This window comes from Rhinopithecus bieti, unplaced genomic scaffold, assembly GCF_001698545.2.
Source record: "Rhinopithecus bieti isolate Rb0 unplaced genomic scaffold, ASM169854v2 scaffold_9981, whole genome shotgun sequence".
In the NCBI taxonomy this organism is placed as follows: Eukaryota; Metazoa; Chordata; class Mammalia; order Primates; family Cercopithecidae; genus Rhinopithecus; species Rhinopithecus bieti.
In genome coordinates this window covers 2,422,468-2,433,682 of record NW_016806838.1, presented here as the reverse complement: position 1 = coordinate 2,433,682, position 11,215 = coordinate 2,422,468, and the positions used below count along the sequence as shown (strand labels likewise).

General features: G+C 39.1%; 1 long non-coding RNA gene across 2 annotated transcripts in view; it reads left to right on the top strand.

Moving 5' to 3' along the window:
• Window positions 1-10,935, top strand: part of LOC108533529 (uncharacterized) — an 18,869-nt gene extending 7,934 nt beyond the window's left edge. For both annotated transcript variants that reach the window (XR_001886750.1, XR_001886749.1), the window contains one exon: window positions 10,782-10,935. This is a non-coding gene — a long non-coding RNA (uncharacterized LOC108533529). The remainder of the gene's footprint in view (window positions 1-10,781) is intronic.
• Window positions 10,936-11,215: the final 280 nt, after the last annotated feature.

Genomic DNA, 11,215 nt, shown 5'->3' with positions numbered 1-11,215 from the left:
AAAAAAAAAAAAAAAAAAAAAGATTCCACGTATAAGTGAGATCATGCAAATTTTTTCTTTCTGTGCCAGGTTTATTTCACTTAGCTCAATGTCCTCATCCACATCATGACAAATGGCAAGGTCTCATTCTTTTTTAGGGATCAATAATATCCCACTTATATCTATCTAATCTCTATTTATCTATCAATCTATCTATCTATCTATCTCTATCTATCTCTATCTATCATCTATCTATATCTATCTATCATCTGTCATCTATCATCTATCTATATCTATCATCTATCGTCTATCTATATCTATCTATCATCTATATATCATATTTTCTTTTGTTCCCTTTTACTGATTATACTTTACATATTTATAGGGTACATGTAAGAGTTTGTTACATGCATAGAATGAGTAATGATCAAGTCAGGGTATCTGAGGTGTCCATCATCTTGAGTGTTTATCATTTTTATGTTGGTATCATTTCAAATCCCCTCTTCTAGTTACTTTGAAATCTACATAATATCATTGCTGAAGATAGTTGGCCTAGTCTGCTAATAATTAAAACTTATTTCTTCTATTAACTGTATGTTTGTACCTCTCTTCATCCCCTCTCCCACCCCCTGCCACTCTTGCCAGTCTCTGGTATCTATTGTTCTATTTTCTGTGTCTATGAGATCAAGTCTTTTAGCTCCCACACATGAGTGAGAATATGCAGTATTTGTCTTTCTGTGCCTGGCTTATTTCACTTAACACAGTGACTTCCAGTTCCATCCATGTTGCTGCAGATGTCATGATTTCATTTTTTTTTTTTTTTTTTGTAGTATAGTATTCCACTGTGTCTATGTACCACATTTTCTTTATCCATTCATCCATTGATGGGCACTTAGGTTGATTCCATGTCTTTGCTATTGTGAATAGTGCTGTGATAAACATGTGAATGCAGCTAACCCTTTGATATACTTATTTCTCTTCTTTTGGATAGATACCCAGTAGCGGGATTGCTGGACTGTATAGTAGTTCTATTTTTAGATTTTTGAGAAATCTTCATACTGTTTTCCGTAGTGGTTGTACTAATTTACATTTCCATCCATTCAACAGTGTATGAATTCCCTTTTCTTTGCATCCTCTCCAGCATCTATTCTATTTTTTTTTTTTTGTCTTTTTAGTAATAGCCATTCGACTGGGGTGAAATGATACCTCATTGTAGGTGGATTTGCCTTTCCCTGATGATTAGTGATGTCAAGCATTTTAAAAGTATATCTGTTGGCTATTTGTATGTCTTCTTTTGAAAATTGTCTATTCATGTCCTTTGCCCACATTTTAATGGGATTATTTGGTTTTTCACTGTTGAGATATTTGAGTTCCTTACATATTCTGGATGTTAGTTCTCTGTCAGAAGAGTAGTTTGCAAAGATTTTCTCTCATTCAAGAGGTTGTCTCTTCACTCTATTGTTTCTTTTGCTGTGCAGAAGCTTTCAAGTTGAATATAGTTCCACTGATATATTTTTTGTTTTGTTGCTTGTGCTTTTGAGGTCTTAGCCATAAAACCTTTGCCTAGACCAATGTCCTGAAGAGTTTTTCCTGTTTTATTCTAGCAGTTTCATAGTTTTGGATCTTATATTTAGGACTTTAATCCATCTTGAATTGACTTTTGTATATGGTGAGAGATTGGGGTTCAGTTTCATTCTTTTGCATATGGTTATCCAGTATTCCCAGCACCATTTATTGAAGAGTGTGTCCTTTTCCCAGTAGATGTTCTTGGCAGCTCTGTTGAAGATCAGTTGCCTGTAAATATGTGCCTTTATTTCTGTATTCTCTATTTTGTTACTTTGGTCCATGTGTCTGTTTTTATATCAATACCATGCTGTTTTGGTTATTATAGCCTTATAATATGTTTTGAAGTTGGGTACTGTGTTGTCTCCAGCTTTATTCTTTCTGCTCAGGATTGCTTTGGCAATTTGGGCTTTTTTGGTTTCATACAAACTTTAGGATCATTTTTTCCAGTTCTGTCAAAATGACATTGGTATTTTGATAAGGATTGCATTGAATCTATAGATTGATTTGGGTAGTATGGTCATTTTAACAAAATTAATTCTTTTGATCCATGAGCATGGGATATCTTTCCATTTGTTTGTGCCCTCTTCAATTTCTTTCATCAGTTTTTTCTGGTTTTCCTTATAGAGATCTTTCACCTCCTTGGTTAAATTTATTCATATATATATATATATATATACACACACACACACACATCAATACAAATACACACACACATATTTTTGTATCCTTCAAGCATTTGTTCTAAGATTTCAAATTACAAACCATTAATCTCTTGATGTCCTAATTGTCTAACAAAATCAAAAGAACAGTATTGAATTGTATTTGTTCCTAGGCAGACTGAAATGTGGTGCATGTTGGAAACCATAATGTGTGTTCTGCGAGTTAAGTCTTCTGTTCCCCACATTATTAAGTATACATTCTCTAATAGTATTTGGTGGACTAATTCTCTGGGCAATGAGTAATTTCATCTTGGTTTTTTAACTGTAATTTTAACAACTTTATGTTTTAAGNATATGTATGTATGTGTGTGTGTGTGTGTGTATACATATATATATAGTAGCTCTTGTAAATGGGATTGCCCTCTTGATTTCTTTTTTGGCTATTTCATTGTTGGTGTATAGAAACTACTGATTTTTGTATGTTGATTTTGTATCCTGCAATTTTACTGAATTTGTTTATGAGTTCTAAGAGTTTTCTGGTGGAGTCATTTGTTTTGTCTAGATATAAGATCTTGCCACCCACGAAGAGAGATAATTTGACTTGCTCTTTTCCAATTTTGATGCCGTTGCTTTTTCTTGCCTGATTGCTTTGGTTAGGACTTCCAGTACTATGTTAAATAGGAGTGGTGAAAGTGGGAATCCTTGTTTTGTTCTAGTTCTTAGAGGAAAGGCTTTCAACTTTTTCCTATTCAGTATGATGTTAGCTGTGAATTTGTCATATACAGCCTTTATTATTTTGAAGTATAGTTCTTCTATGTTTAGTTTGCTAAGAGTTTTTGTCATGAAGGGCATTGAATTTTGTTAAACACCTTTTCTGTTTCTATTGAAATGAATGATCCCTATGGTTTTGTCCTTCATTCTGTTGATGTGATGTATCATGTTTATTGATTTTCATATGTTGCACCATCCTTGCATCCCTGGGATAAATCTCATTTTATCTTGTTGTATTATCTTTTTGATATGCTGTTGGATTTGGATTACTAGTATTTTGTTGAGGATTTTTGCATCTGTGTTCCTTAGGGATATTGGCTATAGTTTTCTTTTTTTGTTGTGCCTTGTCTGGTTTTGGTATTAGGGTAATGCTGGCCTCATAGAATGAAGGAAGATTCCTTCCTCTTTAATTTTTTTGAAATGGTTTGAGGATGATTAGTATTAATACTTCTTTATACATTTGGTAGAATTCCACAGTGGATCCATCTGGCTCTGGGATTTTCTTTGTTGAGAGACATTTTTTTTTTTTTTTTTTCCAAATTACTGATTCAATTTTGTTACTCATTATTGGTCTATTCAGGTCTTCTATTTCTTCCTGATTCAATCTTGGTAGGTTGTATGTTTCCAAGAATTTGTCAGTTTCCTCTAGGTCTTCCAGTTTGTTAGCATATAGCTGTTCATAAGAGTCCCTGATGACGTCTGTATTTTGTGGTATCAGTTGTAATATATCCCTTTTCATTTCTGATTTTGTTTATTTGGATCTTCTATCTTCTTGCATAGTATAGTTAACGGTTTATCAATTTTGTTTATCTTTTGGAAGAACCGATTTTTGTTTTATTGTTCTATTGTGGTTTTTTTAGTCTCTATTTCATTTAGTTGTGCTCTGATATTTATTGTTTCTTTTCTTCTGCTAATTTGGGGTTTTGTTTTTTCTTGCTTTTCTAGTTCCTTGAGATGCATCTTTATGTTGTTTATTTGAAATCTTTTTCTTTTTTTTAAATAAAGCCATTTATTGCTATAGACTTCTCTCTTAGCACTGCTTTTGCTGTGTCCCATTGGTTTTTGGTATGTTGTGTTTCCATTTTCCATGATTCAAGAAATTTTTTGATTTCCATCTTAATTTCTTCATTGACCAAAATGGTTGTTCAGGAGCATGATGTTTAATTTCCATGTATTTATATAGTTTCCAAAGTTCCTCTTGGTATTGATTTCTAGTTTAATTTCTTTATGATCTGAGAAAATACTTGGTATAATTTTTATTTTTTGAAATGTTTTTAGACTTGCTTTGTGGCCTAACATGTGGTCAGTCCTGGAGAATGTTCTATGTGCTGATGAGAAAAATATATATTCTGCAGTTGTTGGATAAAATGTCCTGTAGATGTTTGTTAGGTCCATTTGATCAACAGTCCCATTGAAGTCCAATGTTTCTTTGTTGATTTTCTATCTAGATGATCTGTCTAATGTTGACAGTGCAGTGTTGAAATCTTCTGCTATTATTGTATTGGAGTTTCTCTCTTTCTTTAGATGTAGTAGTATTTGCTTTATGAATCTGGGTGCTCTAGAGTTGGGTGCATATATATTTGGAATTGTTATGTCTCTTGCTGGGATGATCCCTTTATCAATACATAATGACTTTCTTTGTCTTTTTTTAAACTGTTTTTGACTTTAAGTCTGTTTTTCTGGTGTAAGTATGGCGACTCCTGTTTGCTTTTGGTTTCTGTTTGCATGGAATATCTTTTTCCATCCCTTTACTTTCAGTCTATATATGTATTTCCAGGTAAAGTGAATTTCATGTAGGCAGCATATAGATTATATTTTTTTAAAAATCATTCAGCCAGTCTACAACTTTTAAGATCTAGAATTTAATCTGTTTACATTCAGGGTTATTATTGATATATGAGGTTTTTTTCCGTCATATTGTTCAGTGTTTTTTGGTTGTTTTGTATATTCTTTGTTTCTTTCTTTTTCACTTATTGATTGTCCTTGTCGTTTGCTGATTTTCTGTGGTGGTACCATTTGAGTTTTTCAAATATTTCTCATTTTTGTGTTTGCTTTATTAGTGAATTTCATATTTGTGTATGTTTTCACGATAGCAGCTGTCCACCTTTAGCTTCCAGGTTTAGGACTCCCTTGAGTATTTTTTGTGAGGCCAGTCTAGTGGTGATGAATTGCCTCAGCACTTGTCTGGGAAGGACTTTATTTCTCCTTCATTTATGAAGGATAATTTTGCTGTATGTAGTTTCTTTGAGTGTCAGTTTTTTTTTCTTTTAGTACTTAAAATACATCATCCTATTCTCTCCTAGCCTATAAGGTTTTTGCTGAGAAGTCCGCTGTTAGTGTGATGCAGACTCCTTTTTAGGTTACTAGATACTTTTCTCTTATAGTTTTTAGAATTTTCTCTTTGTCATTGACTTTAGACAGTTTTCTATAATGTGTGGTGGAGACGTTTTTTGCATTGTATTTGATTGGGAATTGCTGGGCCTCCTATGTCTGGACGTCTAAATCTCTTGCTAGACTTGAGACATTTTTATCTGTTACTTAATTTGTTAAATAGATTTTTGAACGCTTGTTCTCCCTTCATCTTTGAGAATACCAATAATTCATAGATTTGGTAGCTTTGTGGTGTCTCATATGTCATGAAGACTCTGTTCATTCTTTTTTCTTTATTTTTGACTGGCTGGTTTATTTCAAAAGACCTGTCTTCAAGTTCTGAGATTATCTCTCCTGCTTGATCTAGTCTAATGTTGAAGCTTTCATGTGTATTTTGTATTTCATTCAGGGAGTTCTACAGTTCCATGATTTGTTAGATTCTTTTTTATTCATCTCTTTGGTAAACTTCTCATTCATATCCTGTATTGTTTTTCTGAGATCTTTGTACTGTCTTTCAGAATTCTCTTGTATCTCATTGAGCTTCTTGAATATCATAATTTTGTATTTCTGGGATTTTGTGAGTTTCTTTTTGATTGAGATCTATTGCTGGGGAATTATTGTGTTCCTTTGGAGATGTCATAGTTCCTTGCTTTCTTATGCTTCCTGTGTCCCTATGTTGGTGTCAATGCATCTGATGTTATAGTCTCTTCCTCCAGTTTTTGAATTTGCTTTCCTAGGGGAGTTTTTTTTTGTTTGTTTTTTTTTTGTTTTGGTTTTTCCTGAAGCTGTATCAGTTGTGTTGGTTGGATAGGGTCCTTTGGCTTTGATTCTGGGTGCATGCAGTAGTATACCCTCAGTGTGATTTCTTTGGCTGTAAACAGCATCAGTTGTAACTGTGATCCCCTTGGTGGTTTAACATATGGTTATTGGTGGAGGTTACAGTGAAATTTTGCTGGGAACAGGGATGCCAGGTGGACAGGGATAACCAGTGGGCCTGAGTGGTGGCAGCAGTGGGCTGAATGTGCCTGCTCTTGGGACCCAAGTTAGTGTACACTGGCACTGATGTTACAAGAACCAGGCAGGCCTATTTCAGGGCCTCCTGGTGGCTTGCTCAGATGCCAATAGTGGCAGTTGGCTGGGTGGGTGAGCAGGTTCTTGGGTCCCTAGGTAGTTGGTGTGGTGTGGGCAATGGCAGTACTGGGGTAACTCTCTGGGCAATGGGGCAACTCCCTGGATGTCAAAAAGTGCACACTGGTGGTGTGGTATTGGGTTGCCACCCCACAGCTGAAGATATCCAGCTCTCAGGCTCACTTACTCTTAGCAGCAGCAGCACCACAGTGCCAAGCAGGTGGGGAAGGATCTGCCTTTCATGCATGAGCATGGGCATGGAGGCCACATCACCACTGGGGGTGCAGTTGCCACTCATAGCCTCATACAGGCAACTTTCCAGCTTGCTTGCCTCAGCCTCTGGTGGTAGCACCAGTGTCTGTGCCTTCAGCGGTGTGTGAATTGGGAAAAGGGTTCCTGTTTTCTCTATACCTGAGCCTGATCACAGAGGCCACTCTGCTGGTGGGAAGAGATCTCACTTGCCTCTTTGAAGCTGAGCACAGAGTTTGTGCTGCTGCTGTGGGCAGGGTCACTCCTCACAGCCCCAGACAGGGAGCACTCGGGCTCTGGAAAGCCTACACTTTGGTTTTCTTTGCCTTAGGAGATCCCTTTTCGGTGTGCTGAACCATCCCTTCCTCGGATTGTCATATTCCCTAGTGTACTGGAGACCCCTCAGCACTGTGGGGTCCAGCCAGTACCATGCCTCTGTGGCCCTCCCAGTGGACACTGGGGGATGTCAGTCGGGGATCCTGGATGGAGCTCTGGAGGCTGTGGTTCCCAGGTCATGGTGCAGTCTTGTGATGGCAGTGCTCTCACAATGGTGCCCTAGCTGCTTAGGTCTAGGGGTTGGGAGTGTGGAAAGTGACTCAGCATAAGTTCCCTGATTGGTGCAATGCCCTTGTGGGGTCTCCAAATCACTGCCTAGCTAGCATCAGGGTTTGTGTGGTAGAGGAGCTCTTTTGTGGTTTAAATTACAACAGTCTGTGTGCGGAGTGTGTGGACCACTGAAGTTCTCTCACTTACCCATTCTCTGCAATACTGAGCCCCTTCAGGCTCCTGGCTGATCACAGTTGTTCTCTCCTAGACGTTCTATTCAAGGTCAGTTTTTCTATTCATAACTTTAGTTCTTTCTGAAGAGGGCAGGTGTCTAATGTCTCTAGTCAGCTATCTTGTCCCTTCTGCCTATATCACAGTTTCTTTATCCACTTATCTGAAGATGGACATTTCGGTTGTTTCCATGTCTTAGCTATTGTGAATAATGTTGCAATGAACATGGGAGGGCAGATATTTTTAGGAGGTGGCAATTTCATTTCCTTTGGGTATATGTCCAGGAGAGGGATTGCTAGGTCATTTGGTAGTGCTAGTTTTAATTTCTTTAGAAACCTCCATACTGTTTTACATAATGGCTGCACCAACCTACAATCCCACCAACTGTGTCCAAGAACTCTGTCTTCTCCACACCCTTGCCAGCATGTGGTATCTTTTGACTTTTTGATATTAGCCATTGTAACAGGCATAATGTGATATCTCATAGTGGTTTTGATTTGCATTTCCCTGGTGACCAGGGATGTTGAGCATTTTTGCATAATCACCTGTTGGCCATTTTTATGTCTTCTTTGGAGAAGTATCTATTCAGGTCTTTTTCCCATTGAATTTTTTTTTGGTTTTCTACTATTGATTTGTATCAGTTCTTTATAAACTTTTGATACTAACCTGCTATCAGATATATGTTTTGCAAATATTTTCTCCCAAACTGTGGGCTGCAATTTCATTTTGCTGTTTGTTTTCTTTGTTGTGCAGGAGCTTTTTGGTTTTATATAGTCCCATTTATTTATTTTTGCTTTTTTGGCCTGAGCTTTTGGTGTGGTATCCTGAGAATCATTGTGAAAGCTAATGGCTAGGAGGTGAAGTTTTATAGTTTCTGATCTTTCATTTAGGTCTTTTATCCATTTTGAGTTGATTTTTGAGTATGATGTTAAATAAGGGTCTAATCTTATTCTTTTGCATGTGGAAATTCAGTTTTCTCAGGACCATTTGTTGAAGAGACTGTCCTTTCCTCATTATGCCCTCTTGGTGCCCTTGTCAAAAATTAGTTATCTGAATATGTTTAGACCTCTTTCTGGGCTCTCTATTTTGTTCTACTGTTCTGTGTGTCTGCTTTCATGCCAATACCGTAATGTTTTGATTACTATAGCTTTGTAATATTATTTTAAATCAGAAAATGTGATGCCTCCAACTTTGTTTTTCTTTCTCAACATTGTTTTGGCTATTTGGAATCTTTCATGTTTCCATATGCATTTCCAAATTGTTTTTACTATTTCTGTGAAGAATGCCATTGGAATTTTGATAGGGATTGTGTAAGGCTTTTTAAACCAGTGGATGGGACTATACACCTAAAGGTTCTTCCAGCACTTACATCTGTGGGTTTCCCGACCACAGCAGACCTTAAAGGATTATGGCAAGAGCTAGACATGACTTCACTGTGTGCTAAACTGGGGCACTCCTCATGTCCCAACTTTTCTAGTGTGAGTTAAGAACCCCTGTGTGTGTGCAGGTGGACATCAGCGCAGACAGGGTCTAGGGATGCTGCTGACCCAGACAGGGAAAGAGTTTGTACTTGCACCTGGCAATCATTACCTCACTCGCTCAGAGGGCCCTGTGCTCACTGGGAAGCATCCGCCTGCTGCTAGCAGGACTCGGTTTCACTTTCAGCATAATAATTTGGACATCAGAAGGTTTCAGGTTACTAGTGCTGCTTTAGTACCACCTGAAGGAGTAAAAAGGGAGCAATGACATCTGAAATCAAGATTCTAATCATCTTTCAGGGGTTTTTGATGTGGTTTAAGAGATTTTTTGCTGTTGGCCCGGCTGGAGCCTCCAGGGCAGGTCCTGCCCAGAAGTGCACAATGTGGCAAGAGTAGAAGGAGCTGTTACTTGAGCTCATGGCCAGATAGGGAGAAACAGCTCCCTCCGGACAGCGGATGGTGCCACCCACTCATGTCTCCCAGACTGTGGATGGCTCAACCCATCCTTCCTGCCCGGTCCAGGCAGCTGTGCTCCTGCAGGCTCCTCCCTGGTCTTGCACACTTTGACTTCCTTACTCAGGAGGCATTGTGAAGTCTCGCCCCGATGCCACTTCACCTCCTCTGGGATTCTCTGCCACTCAAGGTATGTCCTCCTGCCAATGGTCCATGGACTTCCTGGGGATGCAAAGACCTGCCCCAGCTGGCCAAACCTTCCTTGCATGTGGCGCTAGATGGTGGCCCTTTCTGGCTCTGCTTGCTTCCTGGCTCTGTCCTGACCCCGCAGCTCATCCTTGGCCTGCCCTGGCCTGGCTTCCACTGGAGATAAAACCACAGGGGCTTAGAGAGAGTCCCACCCTGACTTACTCACATTCACCAAATGAGTTGGAGATGAAGCCATTTAATATTTAGAAACCCCAAAGTGTCTGTTATAGCAATTCCCATATCCTCGGCTCTAAGCCTGTTTCTTTTCTGTTGTACAGTAAATAATAATAATAAAAATAATAATAACATCTAGCCCTTCAACACCTCCTCATTTTCTAAGGAATTCAATACACACAACTCAGTGTGGAATTTGAGACCGTGTGTGGTCTGGTCCCAATCTACCTTGCCAGCCTCCTCCTCCTACTCTGTTAATGCAGGGCCTTTGCTCCCATCACTTTGCTGGGAGGCCACTTACTTATTCCTGAATATGCCCTGAACTGCCTCCTCCATACCATGATTCTGAAGTCCTCCGTCTGAATGGCCACCACCACCCTGCCAACCTGTGTGTGCTGGATGCTGGACCACTCTTCCTAGCCCCTCCCCAGCCACTCTCCATGAAGCTCCATGGTCGGACGCCCTGTCCCACCCCTGCCCTAGCCTTCTCTGGTTTGGTGGTAGGTTCATTTTCCCTCCCTTCCTTCCTGCCTGTCTGTATTCCCGAGGGCAGGGGCTGCATTTTCATATCCCTCCCAGTGCTGGTACGGAAAGGCAGCTCCCTGAATTTATTGTGTGAGCCGAAGTGGAAGACGATGAATGGCGGTTCCCCTTGGACAACAGATCTGGCCTTGGAGTGAAGGGAGGAAGAGGCCGAGTGCAGAATGAGGTTTCAGGGGAGCCTGCAGGGGGGTCTTCCTGAGCCTCCAGAACGTGGTTGCCTATGAACCCATGGCATGTATTCCTGGCATTAAAGCAACATTCATTACCATCAAATAAACTTTTATCATTAAAATTTTTTCCCTCATGGACATACGTTTGGGAATATTTTGTCTGCCAAACAAATTGCATTTATTTACTAATCTATTTTCCTATCTTTATCATTCAGAGATCCATGTAGCCACCACTGAGAACTTCAGACTAGAAGAGACAACCAGAGATACTGCAACACACTCATCCAGAGCAGAGGAACCCTATAGGACCTCATAACAGGCAAACATACGATGTCTTCATAGTGTTAGAAATAATGAAATGAAGGACCATATCAGTGACCTCCTGAAAGGTTAATCGGAAATCTCAGGATTAAGCTTTCTCATTTTGTGTTAAAATGCAAATCCCTGGGTTAGAATAATGATCGAACATTGTTTGTTAGTTACACCTTAATGAATGGGGTTATTAGGGTTTAAGAGAATGAGGTCATTGGGGTTTATTAAACCATCAAGGGAGAGGACTAAGAGAGAACCCTGAGATGCCCAGTAAGGCAAACATTTGGAGATAAGTTTCATTTCACCCCGACTTGGCTTCCACAAGGCCTGCATACTC